This window comes from Haliaeetus albicilla, chromosome 22 (assembly GCF_947461875.1).
Source record: "Haliaeetus albicilla chromosome 22, bHalAlb1.1, whole genome shotgun sequence".
NCBI lineage: Eukaryota > Metazoa > Chordata > Aves > Accipitriformes > Accipitridae > Haliaeetus > Haliaeetus albicilla.
The window spans coordinates 12,598,122-12,619,782 of record NC_091504.1 but is presented as its reverse complement, the minus strand read 5'-3'; the positions used below and the strand labels follow the sequence as shown (position 1 = coordinate 12,619,782).

The 21,661-nt window shown below is 46.9% G+C and overlaps 1 protein-coding gene across 4 annotated transcripts in view; it reads left to right on the top strand.

Annotated features, from left to right (window-relative positions):
* The first annotated feature begins 236 nt into the window (after nucleotides 1-236).
* Nucleotides 237-21,661, top strand: part of CARHSP1 (calcium regulated heat stable protein 1) — a 40,027-nt gene continuing 18,602 nt past the window's right edge. Inside the window, exons 1-2 of one of the 4 annotated variants that reach the window (XM_069809916.1) lie at nucleotides 237-374; nucleotides 19,590-19,679. The gene's annotated coding sequence lies outside the window, so the exon portion shown is untranslated. Of the gene's footprint in view, nucleotides 375-2,083; nucleotides 2,131-17,373; nucleotides 17,515-19,589; nucleotides 19,690-21,661 lie in introns of those variants that run through there. The other 3 variants (XM_069809913.1, XM_069809915.1, XM_069809914.1) reach the window with 3 other exon arrangements.

Below are 21,661 nucleotides of genomic sequence, written 5' to 3'. Positions count from 1 at the left end.
TTTCCTTGACTCAAATTGTGTAAGTAATTTCACTTTGAATACTTTAAATGAATGAAAAGTGGTTTAATGATGCTGTGCTATCAAGAAATCCTTCTGTTTTTTCCCTGTCAGGACTGCTGAGGGGAGCGCTCAGTCCCTGCAACAGCCCAGAGCTGTGTCTGAGTAAGCAGGGGACCAGCCAGCAGGAGAGGAGAGAGGCAGGAGAGCCCTGCAGCTCTGGACCACCTCCTGCCCTCCTAACTGTGAGGTGCCCCTTGCTGGCCCAACCCAACGGCAGTGGCCTTGGGGAGGGTTCCCAGCCCTGCCTGCATCCTGGGAAGGAGCCAATGCCGCCCTTCTGCTGGCCACCCCACACCAGGGACAGAGAGAGCAAGGTAGGCACGTGTGCTGAAGATGATTATCTCGTTGTTAGTAATTGTACTGAGGGAAAGGAGAAGGGGAGGGAGACAACTTGGAGTTTAGGGGGAGGCTGGAACCTCTCCTGTCTCCAGCAGCTGGTGAAAAAAGCAGGAGGCAAAATCACATTTCCTAACTGTCCCCAAGCCCACAATCTAGTATTGAAAACCAGCCTCATGATTGTGGACATACTTTGTCACGTATCTCCCATAGGCCGTGCATTTCTGTTTGGGAAGAGGAGGGAGAGAGGGGAAAGGAAGAGGGATGACTCACGAGTGCTGAACTTTTGAGGAAATCACAGCTGTAATCCCGGACCGCCTGACTGGGGAGATTGTTCTGAACAGTGCTTACTTATGTAGTGCTTTCCCTTCATCCTCCTCCACCTTGAAAAAATCAGTCAGTTCTGCCACAGAAAGCAAAAGAGAAAAGATTTCCAGGAATATAATTAACGTTTTAAGCAAGAGAAGTCATCAGTCCTGTTACTACGTGTCTTCCAAAGGGGTAAGATGTTGTGTGGAACGGAAATGGACAGAGATAAGATACTTTGGAAGACAACCATGTGTTTGATGTAGGAAGCTGGTTACTTCATATTGTGTAGACTGCTTCTACATCCCCTGTCTCAGATCAAACATGGTATGTTATAGGACTTCTGTTTATGTTTCCTTGCGAAAAAAAGCCCTGCCAAAATCTGTTTGTGGCAGTTTTACCGGAAGCTGCACACTGCTGTTTCTTACGTGATCATAAGTCGGCTAAAAGAGTGTATACTTCTGTCTGTCTCCTACAGATCTTACCTTTGTAATGGTATGGGGACATGCTTTGTCTGGTACCTATAAGTGGAAAAGAACCAGAAAGGAGTCGGTGCCTGAGCTATCTTTTTAAAACCATGTTCTAAAATACTGTGGCTTATTATCAGCTAGGAAAACTGTGCACAAATGAAAGCATTGCTGAGACTCTGGTAACTGGATACTGGATGACGACAGCTCTCTCCACCTAACGTCTTTCAGTGATTCTTGTGTTCCTAGTAAAGTCCGTGACAATTAACCAGGATTTTGTCCTCATCACTGTCCTGTACCGTCTCATCAATTGTCAGGCTGCAGCTTCCACTTCAGGCCCTGTTGTGGCAGCTCTGGTTCACGCGGGAGATGCCAAACGCATGCAAACGACGCTACTAGGGAGCGCACGGGTGGGCTTCCTCATCAGCTTGCACCACGGCTCAGCTGGCCACCCTTCCCCATGGCAAAATTCGGGAAACGGTCCCCGGGTTCTTCTCCCGCAGCTTCCACCGGTGTCACTGAGCTCTCTGGCCACAGCATCCCTTCTTTAACGCCGTTTCCACTCGCTGTTGTGGTTTTCCTTGTTTGACGAACGGGCTCGGGGCCGAGCGCGGCGCTCTCCGCGGCTGCTCCCCGCAGCCGAGCCCGCCCGTGGGGCGAGGCGCGCCGCGCTCCGCCGCGGGAACCTCGCGGCGAGCGGCAAGAAAACGAAGCGCCAAAGAGCAGGGCGCTCTCGGTACCCAGACGCACCCGGAGACGCCCGCTGGCGCCTTTGCTTCCCCGGCCAGGCGCCCCCGAGCAGCCCCCGCTCGGCCCCCCCCGGCCGGCGGCGGGGCCGCCCGGGAAGGCGGCGGCCGGGGCGGAGCGGGGCGGCCGGGGCGGCCGGCCCGGCCCACCCGCCTTATAGCGCGGGGCGCTCCGCCGCACCGCCAGCGCCGCCCGCCAGCCCGGCCGGCCCGAGGTGAGCGGGACTCGGCCGGGGCCGCCTGCCGGCAGCCCCCGCCGCGGGGGACGGGGGGCGGGCGGGCGGGCTTCGGGCTGCTTTTGTTGCCGGTCGTGGTTTTTTCCCGAGTAAAGAGCGGAGCCGAGGGGGGGCGGCGAAGGCGGGCAGGTCCTTCGGCTCAGCGCCGGGAGTGCGGCGCGGCCGGCTCGGGCAGCCCTTCCCGGGGGGGGGCAGCCCTTCCCGGGGGGGGGCAGCCCTTCCCGGGGGCAGCCGGCCGGGTGTGCCTGCGGGGAGGTGCGTCGTGCTCTGCTCTCGCCGCCTCCGTTCCAGTGCGTTTAGTTCGCTTAGGATACTAGGGATGGTTTGCTTGCTTTATTTTTTTTTTTAACACCTATTTATGCTTTTTTTTTGCACTTGGGAACTGGGGCTGTGTCGTTGTTACACTCAGAATTGCTTATTTGGTAAATCACGAGGAAGACAACGCACGCTAAATAAGAGCTTTCTCCTGCTAGGAAGAGAAAGGTCTAACAGCACTGATTGCTTAGAGGGATGCTTTAAAACTTCTTACGGAGTCTTGCTGGAGAGTCCATTGCTGTGGCATGAATGATTCGCTGTTACAGTCAGCACCTCTGTCCATTAAAACTGGGGAAAACAACCCCTACTGCATGTTCTTTTCTAACGTTGGATGTGTATGCGTGTCACTTGTTGCCCATGTGGAGAAGCCTCTGAGCTTAATTTTTGGATCAGTGCCTCTGAATTTGGCTTTTAGGGAGAGGATGATTTGATGTGCTTTTCTGACACTGTTTTTGCTGGAACTGCAGAGCTACTTCTGAGAAATGTTTGCAAAACATTCTGTGGTGCCAGATTTGATTTCTTCGAGAGTCTGAGAAAATTTTAAGGCTGCTTTGACATGACCCTCCTGATCATTATTTTTTGTGAGGTTGAGAAGGGCTTTTTTGCCTGCTGTTCTTAACCTTCACCTTCTGATTATTATGTTTGGCAAACACATTTTGTTTCCTTATGTTGATTATTAATAATGGAAAATAGCAAGTACTGTGAATGTAGCTGCAGAGAGCTTGCGCCTTCACAAATGCAGCTTAGTATCTCGTTAAATCTAAAGAGGCTTAACTGACATGTAGTAAGGATATATACATTTTTTTTAAAGTATGCATGTATGAAGACTTTGTGTGTTTACAGAAAAAAATTGTACGTGCCAAAAAAAATGTAGGAAAGATCTGACTGTTCTCTGGCAATGGGTATATTTTCACATGCTACGTGGGGATGTAAAAGGAGAGAAAACGCGTTTCTTGTGAGTGGCCTTTCGCAGGGGCAGAGCTGAGGCTGGAGCTCATCCCACAACACTGTGTATGTTGTGACACCCACGTGTGACATAACCAACCGCATGGTTTTGCTGGCTCTGTCCCCCCATGTCCTGTGCACCTGCTTCTGGCTACAACTACCCTCTTCGCTGCCCTGAGCTTCTGTCACTGTGGTTTGCCCATGGTTGTAAATATTTCAACCAGCATCGTCCCATCCTTTACTTGCATGCATGTAAGCACAGAAATATTTGCATACAGTGATTTGAAAGTAGGCAGATAAGGCCAGGTGGTGCTGACTTCTGTCTTCTCTTATGACTGTTGCTTTTTGGGTAGTGGTGTACTTTTGGTGAATACAGTCTTTATATACACTAGAACAATTAAACGCGCCATGAATATGAATGTAACTGCTACTAGTAAAGATCCCTTACAGCAAACTGCCAGACTGTGCTGGTATTACGCTAGATGAAGTGTAGTTCTTTGGATGAAATGTGGTGTGGAGGGTTATTTCTAGCTGATAGGACCAGCAGGTAATGGCCAAGGTTGTTCTTGGTGCTAAGCCTGTCAGTGGCAGAAGTAAAGAAATCCCACCCCTGCTTCCCTTTCACCGTGAGTGGACTGTGGGGTGCAGAAGCAGTTGCACCTGCTGGTTGTGGCTCGGGTGGCTTCAGGGTGAAAGCTGTTACTGATGTGAACTTTTTGTCTATTTTTGTCTCAAGTTTCTATCAGGAACCACTTTTGGATCCCATTTTTAGACTCAGCAGGGATTAATAGTAACTGCTTGAAACTTGGAAGAAGACTGTTGAGGATCATCATTAGCAAAATTTAATGAGATAGTAACTGTTCAAGTCTATGTTGATAAATATTCTAGATGTCGGTGGTGAGAGTTGATGGTTAATCTGCCCCTCATCTGGAAGGTTTCTGACAGAGACTAAGGAGAGGAATTGAGTTGGAAAAGTGCAAAGCCCATCAGCTTCCACCTTGGAGTAGGGGAGGGTAGCGAGTCAGTGTGAGTGGGGATCACATCCCTTCCCTGGGGCTGGGTGCTGCCTTCTCCTGGGGGCTGGTGGGTAGTGGGGCTGGGAGCAGCACTCTCCACAGTAGAGGGGCAGCAATCTTTGTGAAGGAAGAAAGGAATGAAATGGCATGTTTGGGGCTTTTTTCTGCACAACAGTTTTAAAAAAACAAACCTCAAATCTTGCTTTTGCAACAGGTTGATGTGGAGAACCAAACAAAAAGAAACAGCTGAAACACTGTGTAGAGAAGCGAGCGGTGCAGAGTGTTGATTCGGGTTTGCGTGATGTGTCACTCCCCAGCATAGTTTGGATAACATGGAAAAATAGAAGGCATTCATCTGACTAACCGCTTTCTCTTTTTTCGCAAGGCAGGGTAGATACAGCTGTTTTGCTTCCTACTATCTCAGTCTAATACTGTCTTTTCCTCGTGTAGAAGGCAGCCCCCTGGACAGATCAGTAATCTTCATTTCCTCTGCCTCCCGCACTGATCTCTGCTCATTTCTGTTCATCGCTGTCTGGATGGTCTCTGGGGGCTGCAGGGGGTAACTCGGAGCCCGGGTGAAGCAGCTGTAGCCTTGCGCTGCTCTCTGCTCTTTCAGTTCTGTAATTTTGTACCTCTAAGCTGACCTCTGCTAGCTAGGCAGCAGTTTCAGGATTTTTCTTTGTGCCTATCCTCCATTTTCATGGCATGCTTGTGGATATAGCTTGTGTGATATAACCCATGTTATCAGGAAGAGCACTGAATGAGGCAGTGAATGGTGTCTGTGCAGCTAACAAAGACAGTGCTGCATACACAGAGGTGTTGAACTCTCCCTGTTGCAGCATTGCTTCTTGCACAGTCTCCCCTTTCTGAGAATAAAAATCTGCCTCTTGGTTTTTGTAAACAGGCATGAGCGAGATCACTTTGGAGGAAGACTTTGCTTTTTATCCCCTCAGCTAGTTACTAAGAAAAAAAAACACTTAAGGAACAGAAGGTGCAGAGATGGGAACCACTATGTCATGAGGTGACACCTCAGAGCACCATCCCCACCTCAGTGGCAGCTGTGATGCGTCTGGGAGAGGAACCGAACTGACGCTTTCTTTGTCTCTGCATGGTGCAGAAAGACACTTCCTTAGCTTTCGTTTCTGTCATTTTGGGGGCATGCAAAGTACATTAAAGTGGTGCTTCTGTTGTTTGCTCTCCCCCAGGGAAGCTGTAAAATACCATGCGAGTCAAGTCGCATCTTCTCAGGCTTGGCCGTAGGGCTTACGGGTAAATGGGGCATGGGTTCTGCCCTGGGAGCCTGACCTTGCGCTAATGGGGAGGGCTTCAACAGCCTGGAAAACCCCCTCCCACTTCAGTTAAATCAGGTTTCATTTGTGTGGTTCCTCTGATGCTACAATCTTACTGACTGATCTCGCAGGTTTGTTGGTTCTTTATTTGCCGTTGGTTTGAGGCTGTTGCACAGCTGCTTTTTTTCATTGGATCGATTTAAAATATAGATAAATAATTAAGTAACCTAAGAAATCCTTTTTAAATAATGATTGAGTATCTTGGGGGGTAATGACACTTGCATTAAGAGGTTGCTGCATTATTAATGCAATTTGGAAACTGAATAGAAGTCTAAAGGAAACGAACGTTAAATTTTGACCTTATTATCCATGGTGTGAGTGTTAGGCTCTGCAGGCTAATCTAGCGGTTGCTTGGAACTCTGCATTTCTCCAGGGAGGAGCTGAAGATAGGGTGAAGGTCTTGACAGATGTTTAAATACTAGGGTGTTTCAAGGACAGCAAATGTGAATTTGGCCTTTGGGTTCTTGCCAGGCTGTTTGGGCAATAATTCTGTTTGTGCCCTGTGACCACGCATTTCACCTAGCAACGGGGTCTGGGAAGGTAAGCTTGGGGTTGAGCTGCAGGCTCCCTTTGGAAGGTGATCAGATAGTGGAGGGATAAAGGCACAGAGAAAACAAAATAACCTGTGGTTAGATCCCTGGGTGGTTTTCCACTGAGAGCAATGCTGCAGGGAAGGGCTCTGTTACAGTTTTCTGGAAAAAACAAGTAAGCCTGCGTGCGCCACGTCGCGTGGCTGTGTTCCTTACCCCGATGGCTGTGTGCCTGATCTGATCACAGACTGCTTTGTGTGGGATGAAGGAAAACGGAGAACCTTGACCTGATAGTTTCTCTTGAATATTAAACCATGCTGGTCCTTTGCCATGCCTCATGAGCAGCATATGACTTCCGAAGTGGCAGAGCATTAAGAGCTAAGGCTGATCCCAAGAAGGAAAGCAAAGTACATGTTGGTGCTACTTTGAGTGGAAACTCGTGAGCTAACGTGCTGGGGACTACTGCGAAACTGGGGTGGGAAGCCAAGCTGGATTGAGCTGGCTGCAGCCATGAGACACCAGAGGAGCGTGGCCAGTATGATAAGCACTCCCGTACTGTGCTGTAGGAGCCTGTAGTGATGGGTCTCTGTCTTGCTTAGCTGCGTGTAGCATGCTGCATGTCACATTAGCAGTAGTGTATTTGTCCCGTGGTGGAGGACAGACTGCCAGTTGGTGTGGAGGCACAGCTGCCTGCTGCAGTTGCAGCTTTTTGATGACTAACAGTAAAAAACCAAACAAACAACCCACGTATTCTTGAGAATCAGAGAGTGAGCCTCTGCTTCCAAAAGGCTGTTTACGCTCTTGACTGTTGGGGTAAGGAGTAAGGAGGTTTGTAGCCAACCCAGCATCTGATGTTCACCTTGCCTTTCCAGTGCTGGTTTTGGGCAGAGTGGTAGGGCTATGGTGTATTCTGTCATGGCAGCTCTGCCACAAGGAGTCATGCTGCTTTCCTTCAGGCAAAACTCTGCATCTTAAAACTTTTCCAGGAGTGCTGCTTTTCTCAAGCTTTCAGATTCTTTGCCACTTACTATTTAAAGACTGTCCAGACAAAGAGTAGTCTGTGTCCAGGAAATAAACATTTAATCTTGCCTGTCCAGCTGGGGAGGAATTTTCTTTTTATGTTAGTACTTGTTTAATGTTTGGTTTGTTTACATTGCACAGCCAGTCAGGTTGACCAAGGCACGCTAGCGATATGGACTGCATTGTTTTATGAGCTCTTGCCTTCTCAGTGATTATTGTCTGGTGGCTTTCTCTTTGTGATATGGTTTCAGAAGGCTGGCCAAAGGCATCTGCTTGCTTTCAGTTACGTCAATTACTTGATTAAAGTAAACCACGCTCATGATTGCAACTTCTTGACAATTACTTAAAAAGGTAAATGAAACTGCCAAAAAGCAATGTAAAAGAACTTCCTGTTTAAAAACTTTACAGCTGTTACTGAGGTGTAGATAAATTATTTGGATTTTTTCACCCAGCTCAGCAAAGCAGTGCTTGTCTGCAGTGGCATGTCCAGACCAGGAGCTCTGCTGACAGCAGCCAGGAAAGGCAGAATTTACTCGGCTGTGTAGATTGTGACTCTATTTCCTCCAATATTTGAAGAAAATCTAGTAACGAGTATTATGAAATCTGGTGATAGTCTTTTCATAGAGCCTCTTTGTGATGGAGACTGGTAGGAGGAGTTCTTAAAGTATTTCACATGGTGGGTTTTTCGTTTCACTGTTAGGGGAGAGAGTACATAGAATGAATATTTGTATTCACTTTCTGTTTTATGGTGTTATAGAAAGTGTGTCTTGCAAAGTGATCTTACACAAGTCTCAGTTTCCGAATAAACATGTGCTTTGTTTTCATGCAGAAAGGCTGCTTTTCCCTATCCCAGGAACTCTGGCAGAGTCCTAAAAATTATTCTCACTGATACTTGAACACAGGTTCTAAAGGAGAAAACTTATACGTATCTATCTATCTACCTACCTATCTGTGCAGCTCCACTGTCTTCTGATACCTTATTTTTTAAAATTTTATTTTTACTTTTCCCCAGTACCAGGTTTAGGCAAAAAGCTCTCCCTCCATGGGGGCATGAGATGCACTGCAGTGTCTTTTACTTACAGTAGCAGGGACTTTGGGAAAGAAACTCACTGCTGGAACCAGGCGAGGCTAAATCTGGCAGAGTTGCTGCACAGGCACTGCTGGCAGCATCCCAGGGTCACGGTGTCATCATACTGCTGCCTGCACTGTCAGTTTTTCACACGCTGACCTGTCCCACCCTTCCATCCCTCAGGCTTTTCATGTAGACAAACCTCTCCTGAAAATCCTCCCAGAGGAATAAAATGAGAAACAAAGGTAGTGCAGACCTGTATTGGCATTTATCACAGCCCAGTGGGGAAAAAAAGTGGTTTTGCTGGACACTTGCTCGGCTGGTGTAATCAGGGTCCTGGATCTTAATCGAATTTGTTCTTAAACATTTTAGCATGGCTGGGCTGCAGTGCTGCCTCTTCCCTGGCACCGATCCTGAGGATAAACTCTCTGGTACTCCACCGATGTGGAGCTGTGCAGCCTGGGATCTCCTGGCCACCAAGACCAGGATGAACCCACCAGATGCGCATGCACTTGGTTTCCCAGTGCCATGACATGACTTGTTCTGGACTTACGGCTTCTTCCTGAGGCAGGCAGACATGCAAGCTTACCTGAGGTTTCTTAGATGTGTAACATCGGGTTTCATGCAAAGCATTGGTCTAGGTAAAAATAACAAAGGCACTGTTACACATTTCCCTGCCTTCAGTTTCTTGCTGATCTCAAATCTTTCTTGGTTGTGGGTCTGTTCCAGCTTCACATCACTCCTGTAGAGGCCCTTCGTGCACTGTGTTAAACCCTCGTGGGAAGGACTGCCTGCCATTGCTGTGTGCACGGGGCTGCTGTAGGAAAGAGCACCCTAGCAGCCCTTTCCTCTTGCCTGCAAGCATGACTCCTGCCTACTTCTGGCAGGAGAGTCCAAGTTTGCAGGGTAGGGTGTTGGGCTGCAAATCTTGGATTTGTGAAAACGCTTCCCCAGAGAGCCCTGTGTGAGAGGGTATGTTGAAGATGCATCTCCATCCTTGGTGTGTCCTGTGGTGTGTGCATGGGGCTTGTTCCCGGCTGGGCTGCTCGCCCGTGCTCTGTGTGTGTGGCAAGCAGAAGCCCAGCTTGCTTTTGGGTTTCATCCGTCCCTGTCAAGACTGCCAGCGGGCTGCCAGTGCCCCCCTGCTTGCCTGCGCCCTGCCCTCAGTACATATGGTTTTCTAGGTTTGGCCGTTTTCTTGGCCCCTTCCATCAGGCTCGGTGCAGGAGCCCTGGTGCTAGCTAGTAGGTCTTGTTACCCCCTCGTGCTCCTGGTGTGGCTACGTGCACATGGGAGGCTGCTCTCAGCTCCCAGTGAGCATATCTGGAAAACCTTGGTTTTGGTAACTAAGGTCATGTAACTATTAGCACATGGCCAAACAGGTAAATTGAATCAAAGTAATCTTTCATAAAGTCACTCGCCACCATTGCTGTGTGCAGTGTTTGCTTTGCTTGTGTGTCCCATTCCCCTTGTGTTTGCAATTGAAGTAGATACAGCTCTTTGGGGTAGTGACTGCTGTAATACGATGCTTAGTACAATTTTCTATTAAACGTGCTTCTATGTTGATTTTTAGTTTTATACCTGAAGAATGTACGTGCCTCAAGATTATTCTGCTTTTTTTCAACTGTAACAGTTGATTTTTACCTTCCCTGAAAAGCCTGTGTTGCCTGTTCCCTTGCTTTGGTCTGTGTTGGCTTTTGGGCATTAACACAGTAGACGTAAACAACAGCAACAGCATCTGTGATTCTGGACAGCTCTGTCCTGTTCTGTACACTTCCAGCACATCACTGGAGCCGTGGCTCTCGAAAGCACAGCGTGGTAAATAGTTTTGTTGATGTGTAAGTAGGCACGAAATCCAGCCTTGCACATGTGCCTGTGCTGGCGCTGCGGTTTTGCAGGCAGTAAAACACAATACGACTTCTTTTGCCATTTAACTGGCTCTGAACGCAGAGAGTCAATGTGCTGAGCAAGAAAGACTAGTTTGTGCACACATGGTTATCAGGGAAAGCAATCAAACTCCCTGTAGGTCCATTTTCTCATTAGTCGGCTAAGAACAGTGCATTGCCTACAGTAGACTTGCTGGACTGTTGGTATTGTAAGCCATTTTTGAGACTAAGAATAATTTTTTTCCTAGAAGTCTGAAGTGTATTATAAGTGATGTTTTCCAAACTATCATCCAAGAGGATGTGATGGAGGATTTGTATAACATGTCATTTCCAAAGGGTTCAAGGTGTTTATTGAAGTGGCTGCTGTCCCTGAAGCAGTTCTGGAGGCTGTGAGCTGTGGGTGTGTGCTTTGGCTTTATTACTATTCATGCAATCACAGATTTATTACACCATATAGGGACTACTTGTTTGTCAGTGCAGTAGACCACACGGATCTATCTAAAGCAGCAGCTCGCAGTGGGGATAGTTGTGCTGCCAAGACTAAGCTGAGGAGCGGTCTAATGAGACGTAAAATGGCAACACTTTCTGTTTTGCGAGTAGTTTGGTTGTGTGTGTTTGCTTATGTATTCTCTGTTTTGCAAGTAGTTTGGTTATGTAAGAAGAAACAGATTTGTGCAATGTGTGTATTTATGTAGTGCTTGTCCTATAGACTTTAGTTAAACAAGACAATTTCAGCTTGAGAGTTGGGAACTAACCGTTAATTTTATAGTGTTGATGAAGCACTTGCCTTCTGGTGGAGCATGAGTATGACTTTTGCTTGTGAGTGGCACTCACAAATGCAGACTGTGAAGATCCTTTGCTTCAGTCTGCTTTTCACCAAAAGCAGGATGGGACTTCTTGTAGGGGGTTTCTTTTGTCTTGGGACAGGCACTTTGGCAGTGCATGTGCTGTGTTCCGCTTGCTGCTGTGGGACAGAGACGGCGGCCGCAGGAGGGGCAGGTGCTGGGACGGGCTCAGCACTAACAAAGCCTGGCCACAATCAAGACCCAGGCTGAGGAGGCACAGCACAGTTGCCCACTGGCAGAGGAAAGCGAGGGAGTATTACCTGCCTCTGTTAAGCTGGTTTGCAAGCAGTCTGTTTTCAGGTCTTGTTGCTTTCCAGCGGTGTGATCCAGACTGGAGTAAGACTGACTGGATTTGAGCAGGTGTCCTGGTTTCAGCTGGGATAGAGTTCATTTTCTTTCTAGTAGCTGGTATAGTGTTATGTTTGGGTTCAGTATGAGAAGAATGTTGGTAAAACACTGATGTTTTCAGCTGTTGCCAAGTAGTGTTTAGACAAAGTCAAGGATTTTTCAGCTTCTTATGCCCAGCCAGCAAGAAGGCTGGAGGGGCACAAGGGGTTGGGAGGGGACACAGCCAGGACAGCTGACCCAAACTGGCCAAAGAGATATTCCATACCATGTGATGTCACGCCCAGTATATAAACTGGGGGGAGTTGGCCTGGGGCAGGGCTCGGGAACTAACTGGGCAGCGGTTGGCAGGTGGTGAGCAATTGCATTGTGTGTCACTTGTTTTGTGTATTCCAATCCTTTTATTATTATTGTCATTTTATTATTGTTATTATTATCATCATTATTAGTTTCTTCCTCTGTTCTACTAAACTGTTCTTATTTCAACCCATGAGTTTTACCTTGTTTTTTCTTTCCTGATTCTCTTCCCGACTCCACTGGGTTGGAGGGTGAGCGAGGGAGTGGCTGCGTGGTGCTTAGTTACCAGCTGGGGTTAAACCACGACAGCAGGGAGCCAAGGCTGGCTATCATCAGCCTGATGAACCTCTGTGGCTCAGTCAGGGTTTTGTATCTAAAGGTACAGACATGGCTGGTCCTCAGCGTGCTGCTGCAAAGGAGGTTGTTATCTTCGCTTCAGAGCTGAGGAAATGAGGACACTGAGTGGGGTCTCAGGGTCACAAGCACAAGCTGGCGTACAGCATAGTGAGATATACTATAAATTGGGTTGAGAAATATGGTGGAGGGAAGAAGAAAAACAGAAATGCAATTGTTAAATGGGCCAGTGATCTATAAGCATATATATATATTTATATATATATATGAACTTTCTCCATTAAAATTTAGGTCTGTCATCCCATCTTCTGTCTTTAAGTGTGTGTGTGTGTGTAAAAATGTTCCCTTTTGTTTGATTTTAATGGAATGTACATTTCTGCACCTCTGAATATATGTTTCATCAAGCCATCTTTGTTGGAGTGATGAAGCCAGTTGCTAACCTTTCATGCAGGTGGAATGCAGTTTTAAAACTTTGCTGCGGTAGAAAAACCTATTGTGGGTGCAGCCACTTGTGTAGGGAGCAGTTGTGCTGCCGAACCCTGGGAAGTAGGATGCGGGTAGGAAATTGTGGGACAGGATAGGACAGGAGGAGGCTTTAATGGAAATCAAGAGCATTTCTTTGTTGCTCAGCAGAAAGTGAGAATTCTCTTTACCCTTGTGTCAAATACAGAGGACTTTTGTTTCCTAAAGTGTTTCAGTAAATTATATATCTGTTGGTCATTAATCGATATTGATGCATGTTCCTAATGACGTCTCAGTCACAAACCTTTTGTTTAATTGATTTCTGAGAGATCCAATTGAAATATACTCCGGTTATTAGACTAGGATGCTTAAAAAAATGCATAGGAGGTGTCAGGCAGTGAGACTGGGAGATGGCCGGTGCATTGGAATAGCCAGAAAATAGAGCCAGGCCTAGCAAAAAGGGAGTCTGGGGTCTGTGGGTGCCTCACGGTACTGGTGTGAGGATCAAGTTATTTGTGAGTGGTTTCTGACTCTGCACCCTGCCATCTGCATCTTGCTGTAATATTGGCAGATGAAATATCCTCAGAGGATGATTTTTTCCTTTGCCAATACTTGTATGCCTCATAAATTTCCATGGTTATAGATCTCTGTAATGTGAACTGTTTTTCCCTATTGAAAATGTTGATTAGGGAGGCAACATAGTGAACTTACTGTTCTGAGTAACACTTGAGCCACATAAATATTTCAGGGGATTTCACTAGCCTTAAAAGGCTCAAAATTGCACATGAACAAACTTACCCATAATCGTGGCTGAAGTTTTGTGATGTGAGGGGAGGCTGAAAAAGGGAGAACTTTTCACAAGTGCCTAGGGATTTACATATGTATAACTATTCTTTATAATAGTATGACACTGTATAAACACATTTGCCTTGCAGATGAGCCTTAAGATGCTTAGACATAAGACACGTGCGATATTTCTCATGTTTTGTATAAATATTTTCTGCCAAAAATGAAATAAATCCTGGAATAAATTCACATGTGATGTGCCAGCGTGGAAGTAATGGCAGGGCAAGAGCTTCAGACTTGCAGAAGCACTGAAGGAAGAGCTGAGTTGCGGAGCTTGAGAGCAAGCACTGGAAGGGACAGCTCGTTCCCTGTTCAGCCATATATTGTCCTTCATCTGGGAAATAAGTAAGCTTACTGTGATTAAGTGTGTTTAGCAAGAACAGGATGAAGTGTATTAAATCTTGCCTCTGCTATCCAAGAACAGAGTTCCCAGCCTTTGCTAATGGAGGCGTGATGAAGGGAGCAGGAGTCTGGAGTGATCAGTACAATGGTTCTGTGCTGGAGACCATAAAACATTGAATAGATAGTATCTGGTTTCTGGCCAAAAGCAGCTAACTTGTTGGCAAGCTAACTCTCTAGAAATATTTGATGCTAGTAAAGCTTATTGTCTAAGAAAGACTAATGGCAGCCATTCAAGTGACAAATCAGGGCAGTGATTTAGAAATACTAAAATGTGTTTTAAAAAGGCATAAGGTTTTTCTTTTGTGCTTAGAAATTTAAAAGTGGGGAGGGTGGACACCAGAAAGAAGCTTGTAGCTCCTCTTGCTCTCTATCCCATTTATGTCACTTCTGGTGGAAAATTTAAGGTTTGATTTGTGAGTAAGCCTGCACCCTTCCCTGTGTGCTACTCTGAGCTAATGCTTCTTTCCCATTTGGTCCCCTGCATATCATGCCCTTCCCTTTCCTTTTCTTATTTGCTATGCTCTGTCTTTTGCTCTCACTGTCCTTTCTTAATTTCTCTGTAAAAAGGGCCACTCCTCACTGTCCACTAAAAGGAGGTGGTTTTTTTCACTTGGCAGTTAAGTTGTGGGACTCCTTGCCACAGGATACTGTGGGTGCTAAAAGATGGTATGAACTTAGGAAGGCCATGAAAAAACCTCGTAGGTTATTCAGTGCCACTGTGCAACCTTTAGTTTGGCATTTATTTAAACTGTACATCCAGGATGCTGGAAAGATGTTGAGGGTAAGCACCACTGTGTACTTGCCTTATACTTAACTCTGACCAAGGCAACCGCACCTGGCTATCAACGTCAGACTGAGTAAAGTCATCCTCACGTTCCTCCATTTCACTGCAAAAGGCCTTTTGTCCCTGTGCCTTTACTGCAGCCCATCTGGGACATGTGAAGACTAACTTATATCTGGGGAAAGCAACACTTGCTACTGGAGATGACGTGTTGTGTACTTGGCTCCAGGGAAAGAGCACTTGGAGCAGGGCTTTAGGAGTTGGCTCATGTGCTTCTGCTCCCAGCTCTGGTAGTGCGGGTGTTGCTGGCAGTGATTTTGCAAACAGCTGGACAGTGCTGTGACATTGTGTCACCGTGCTGCTACAGAAACAGCTGGGTTTGTAGACTGGCAGTTCATGCGGAAAGCAGTTGGCAGACTGAAAGCAAAGCAAGACGCCTGGCATCACACCCCAGGCTTGTGCTGGCTCAGCATGGTGATCCTGCTAGTCCAGGAGTGATGATTCACAATCTGCCTGCAGCTGTGCCTTAGAGTGGCTCAGGTCTGGGCCGTTAGGTGCCCCAGCAGCACATGGATGGGTGTAAGAGCTCGTCCCTACTGCGGTGGCTCCCACCTGGTCCCACCGTGTTTGGGTGGCGAGAGGCTGCTGAGTCCTGCCCAGGTGCAGGCAATCAGTGCAGGGGCTGATGTGCAGGTCTGTCTCCCAGACTTACTGCAAGCATGGTGCTCTGTAACCTGCAGATTTCCATGGGCAAGGAAATGAAGCTGTATGCACAATCTTTAGACTTGTTGTGGGCTTACATTTCAGGTAAGGTTACACCTCTGCTATACAGTGCATCTTGGTGCTGGAGATGCCTGCGCTCGCCCCATGGGAGTGGGTTTCAGTGCACAGGACAGGCTAATGCTGTGCAGGTGGCAGCTCCAGTGCAGAGCACAGCTCAGTCCCTTCCAGCCTTTAGCCTTGGCAATGCTATGGGCCCACTATTCACAACACCGCAGACTTTTCCCCCCTGCCGATCAGGCAGGGTTTCCCAGAGCTGCTGCGACAGCACTTTTTCCCGTGCTGTTTCCATGCCCTTCTTATGCTGTTCTCATGGCCTTGTGCCTGCAGCCATGATAGCGTGGGCATGGCGGGTGCTCGTGAGAATCCCCACTCTTCCTGCTGTCCCTGCCTTGTTGTGGACTTGGTTTGTACTAGAGATAACCAAAGCAAAGTGAACAGCATTGCAGGTGACAGTCATTTAAATACTTGATGACATTAGCCAATAATTCATGTGCACAAGAACTTCAGTCACTCGGCAACGCTTGCAGCTGATTAACATGAACTAATTATCACTGTCGTCTTCATCCTTGCTTGGGAATTGCTTCCAGAGGAGGATGCTTGCCCGGGACCTGTCATTGCTTGTCCAAGCTTGCCATGAGCTGGGGAGAGTTTTCCATCTCTCTTAATCTGATCTTTAAACAAAAAGAGTTAAAGTGAGATTCTGTAAGCAGGCTGAGGTCTTGGACTTGTGCTGTGAGAGAGTGTGAGGGGAGGTGTGCTGGTCTGAGGACACCTGTGTGCGCTTCCCAGCTTGGTGACTGCTGCCCAGCATTGTCCCGAGGAAGTTACCTTACCGCTGGGTGTTGTTGTGTTCTGCTCCCACTGAAATACTTTTTGACAAGATCTAGGATGAAATATGGTCCTGCTCATGTTATTGTGCATACTCCCTTTGGGATAGTGAGCGCTATCACCTGTGGCAGCCGACACACTACAGCTGGTTATGGCCTCCTGTGTTTGCTTACAGGTGAAGGACCCTGGTTAACTCTGTTCTGTGCAACTGGGACAAGACGTTTATGTAGTGTCAATCACAGCAAGTACTGGATTTCCAGTGAGAGAGGATCTTGATTCCTGTGTATTTTTGATAGAATGAGCTACAGGGTATCACCATATATCCTTCAGTATAACCATAAACCAGTTGAAACATCTACCTCATCTAACTATCCACTCTGTTCCTTAACCTGAATGCATTTTTTTAAGTGCATCTGGCAGCTTACATGAACAGTGGAAAATACAGGACTGTAAGAAGTCCTCATCTTTATCAATATACTGTATAGGCTGCTGGTGGCTTAGTTCCCCTCCCGCCCCTTTCTGTGGTCTCCACTGTGCAGGGCCGGTCTGTGCTGCTCGGGCAGCACTGCTGTTAGACACAGCAAACTGCTCACTAGAGGAGCAGAAGGGCAGCCAAAGCATTTGGGGAAGAGGTGTTCGCTGCTGAGACTGCTTGGAAGTAGCTGTTGCTGCTTTAACTCAACCCTGTTTTAATCCAAATTAATTTGTATGCACAGACAAGCAATAGGAATTTTCCTTGTTGTATTTTGCTTACCTTATAATTAGGCTTTTACTGGACATGGGGACGGTTGGGCAATGTCCTGGTCTCCATTAACTGCCAAATCGCTACAGTATGTGGGCACTCCTCTGCAGCCTCTAAGAGCATAATGTTTATACTGTAATCCTTTGTGTTGACATGTCACATGCATGTTGCAACTCCTCTGAGTTTCAGTGTTAATTGAAATACCAGTATTAATTGCAGAAGGTTAGTCATGCAAACTAAGCTGGAAGGGGAAGCTTTCCGAACCAGCTGTTTTGTAATTGTGTGTGTTTTGTAAGTGCTTAACTCTGTGACGCCGGGTGCTGTGATGCTCTGTGGCGCTGGGATCCTTGCATACACCGGGGTCCGAGTGCCAGAAAGTGCTTTGGAAAGAAACTGCAGGTGGGAGCAAGCGCTGTGACCTGGTGCTCAGGGCGAGTGGGTGCTCGGGTGCCTTGGAGAGGTGCTGGGGAGCTGGGAGCTGCTTTAGAGGAACTGGGGGCACCCTTGGGAGCCAAGCACCCCCAGTTCCTCTCCTTCATCAGGGCAAGGTAATGCGGAGAGTGGAGGTCCTGCTGCCTTCACCCTTTGAGTAGATGAGAGCAAAGGACATACTGCTGGGAAAGGGCGCTTTGAAGAAGAGTCAGAATCAGTCTCTGTAGTGTTCACTGTGTACCATGGAGCTGTGTTTTTTCTCTTGCTGAAAAGAGCTTGTAGCTGTCAGCAGAAGAGCAGGCAAAGCTCAGGGGTTTATCTGCATGGCTTCCTTAGAGAAGGAAAGAAATGCAGCTGTGTGGAATTAATTTGGAAACCAGTACATTTAATGGTGAGTCACTTAAAAAGAGTTCTTGACGTTTCTAAATCCAAGGAAAGCCCAGAAAATAATTTTTCAGATGTCCACATTCCTTTTAGAGGTTGAAATGAAAGAGCTAACTTCCAGCAAAACCCAGCTGAAAGCAGCTGCTCTCGGGGTACAGAAACCTCGCTCTCTCTTTGAGGAAAGGTCTGGTTTTCCAGGCATGTGTGGCCAGTGCTGTCCTGTTCATAGACCATCATGGTACCTTCTGAAAGCAGCTCTTCCAGAGAGTCTCATTTCCAGGCTAAGGAGGCTGGAAAGAGCTTTTTCTCTGTGCTGGAGCACTGAAGCATGCAGAGCAACTTTTCCTGGCTCTGAGCTCTGTGCCTGATGGATGTGTTGCAATGTCTGTTGTGTGAAAAAGAAACTGTTCATAGAGAGAGAGATTTCCTGGAGTCTGTCACCCTACCCTACCCGTTTTGACTTTTTTTCCAGGCACTTCCTTTAATTAAAAGTGAGACTAGATTTCCGTGGTAGTGTTGTGCTGGTCAGAATGTATAACTTCCCCCAAACTGCTATTTTTAGGGTATTTTTAGAGGTATGGGCTAGACTTAAGAATAGAAAAAGAATGTATAGATTTATAGAGAAATGACGGTGGTGTTTACATACCCCCAACCTTAATTACTTAAATAGATTTGTTGGGGTAGTATTTTATGGAGAATATCAGAAATTTCTCCTGCATGTATTGCACTCTGTGCTTTGTAGGTCACCTGTTACAGATGACATTTTGGGGTCTTTTTGTGTGCACATTGGGCGATTGTTCTGAAAAAAAGTATGGTAAAAAAAAAAGTATTTTTGATTTCAAATGTTAAATAAGTCTATTGTGTTTTATTTAATTTATATTTTAGTTTGGTGTATACCTACAGTCTAAAAAAAAAAAAAAGACATTGGTGAAAGATAAATTATATATGTTGAAATATGGGCAGATTTAAGGGTAATGTGGCACATGGTTGGAGTTTCCTAAAGAGTCTGAAAATATCACCACCTTGTATCATGTTACATTCATTCTGTAAATATCCAAAGGCAAATATTTTGCTGGCTCAGGGAGAAGAGAGGTACTGTCTGTATTGTCCTTCATCTCTGTTGTAGCTGGAATCTCACGCTGCTGGGTTTTTTGTAGCTATGGTTTGCTGCTGTGAAGTACTGGTTGCCTTCACAAGGCACAGCAAGTGGGATGCTTGTGGGAAGCTCGGAGCGGGGTGCTCTGTTAGCGCGATCTGGGGTTCCTGCGGTGCCGTCCTTGCCACAGGGAAGTGGATAGTGGTGGCTGGACTGGAGGGATGGGGAAAACTAGTGGAAACGGTGTGGGAGGTGGTGGGCTCGTGAGAGACGTAAGAAGGTAGGTTTGTGCGGCTGGTCACAAAGAGGGGAAGGTATTCGTGGCTGCTGAGGAAGGGCTGGTAGGCAACGCTCTGAATCCCAGGGGTGATTCTTGATTTGCAGAGGGTCAGTTCAGAACCCAGGATGACATCTGAAAAGCATCTTTGAAGACTGCCAGTAACTGCATTTGGAAGGCAAACTTCTGCGCACAGGAAGGCTGGGAGGGCTGGGGGTGTGGGGTTTTGGTTTGAGTGTTTGCCGTAGGCTTCCTGCATAGACACTGCCCAGCCTCAGGGTGCCTCCAGCTGCATGTGCGAGTGGGGATAGCGTTTCTGCTCCTTCAAGAGTGCTACCAATGGAAATGAGTTAATACCTGGGTGAACAATGTCAAGACAGTGGCCACACCAGGACAAACTGAAATAGCTAACCTCCACCTTTGTCTTCAAACAGGTTCAGATGAAGTGATCTGCACTGAGCAAGCTGAGCAGAGGTTCGCAGGAGGCAGAAGCTGCTGTCATCTCACTGTATGCAGTGCACACGGTAAAACTTGGTAATTCAGTGTCCAATCCTTTTCGTTGTGTCCAGTTTTTATGATTGTTGGAGAAGCCCAAGAGGCAAATGGATGTGCCGGTGCACTTGCACATGCAGTGGTACAACATACATGCCAATATAGACTGTTGCTGAGCTGTAGTGTAGCCACAGGCTTCCTACTGCTGCTTGTTTGCATCCCCTCCTCTTCTGAGCTGTACTCACTTGCTGTGAGGGGTGTGAAGTCGAGCGTAGCTGCTCCGGGCTGCCTCCAGCTACATGCATTTGTGTAGCGGCTCTCACCGAGCTCTGGTCACAATTTAGGACTTGTGTAATGGAAATTATGAGAGTTGAGGCCATTCATATACTTTGACCGTGGGCAGAGAACAAAAAGGGTATTTGTACAGTGAAATGGCGCTGAATGTTCTACAGCACTGTTTTATTTTATGTTCACAGAGCAGAGGGCACAAAAATAACATAAATGGGAACAATAACGTACGGTAGCACACTTCTAACTCCATTTAGCCTTCTTTATTTGTAAATATTTTTGTGGTTCATCTGTGTTTTAAAGAAAGGAGGGAAAATTCTCCTGCCTCTCTACCCTTGTTTGAGGAAGGGGACGGGCAGTACTTTGTGGTTGGCCCTACTGTATTGCTGTGGATGGGTGAATAGCTCTGCATTTTGCTTGTCACCTGACAAGCTGGTTTATATTTAGATTAGGAGAGAAAGCATGCGATTCTGAAAGCTGCGTTTTCACTTGTGCAAAGGCCAGACCATGTGTGCTGAGTTATCAGAATGAGGTTTTAATTGTTTGCTCTTATTTTTCCTGTGACTTATTAGAGTTATAGTCCTACTATGTCAAATATGCATTCCTGGAAAGCAAGGCACCCAAAGGAGAGGTCTTTCAAAATCTGAGGAGATTTCCTCAGTACCGGCCAGCACAGCAGGTCTCTTTGGAGGAAGAGGAAGTTTGGAAAATCCTGTCCCTTTGGTGTTATCATCTCCATCTCAGCTGAACACCGTGCCATGACGCTGGGCAGGGCATTAGCTCGTTAGTGGTGAACGCCATCCAAATTTGAAATGCCGTCCGTAAAGCTGTGGTTTTGTTTTCAGCTGAGTTGTTGCTCTTGAGAACAGTGTGGAAAGCTCAAGCTGATACATGAGGGAACATGACTATCCACTTCTACCTTCTCAGCACCCTGAGCAATTAAACACAAAAGCCTTTGTTCCCTGGTGACTTCATTCTTAAGAGGCCTTTTTAATTTTAGTCCTTAGTTTCGGGAAGAAATAATGGGAATTTGTCATTGACAAGAAGGCTGCATCTCTCGGATGTCATCTGAAGGATCTGCTCCATAATTCATGGGCTGGGGAGTGTGGGTGTCAAAAGGAGGGTGCATAATGGATATGAGAGATTTCAGTTCAGTGAAACTATTGGTCTTAAATGCAGCTTTTCTTGCCTTCATGGTATTTGCTTGACCCAGATCACCACACTTTTTGCTAACTCATCCAGATATCCAGATATTTTTAGATTTTCTTAAGTAAGAGTGTGGTGGGTTATTGGTTGTTTTTGTACAGCTTACTCCCCTTCCAATGCGGACAGTAATACCAGAGCAGTGCTGATTGATTTCTCTTTCTGTCACTGCTGTACCTGTAAGCCATGCATTTGTGTGTGTAGAAGGGCTGCTGTTTCTTATCAGTCCTTCTCTTTCCATGGATTCTGTGAGTTTTGCTTGTTGTGTGACACGTGTATTGCTGTTGGTGTGCTGAGGAAGGGACCTTCTCCCTCCTCTGCTGTAGGATGTGAATAAGAGCAAATCTAACTTGGGCTGCTGCGGGTCTGAGTGCAAATGTGGACTATTGGCTTCCTAGTTGCTGGAAGATTGTAGCAGACTCAATCTGCCAAAGGGGACTGCTGCGTCTGCCAGATCTTTACAGGCTGGAGGGGTCATCTCCTTGCAGTTAGCCACTGCCTGCCAGCGTTGTCCATGTTCCTG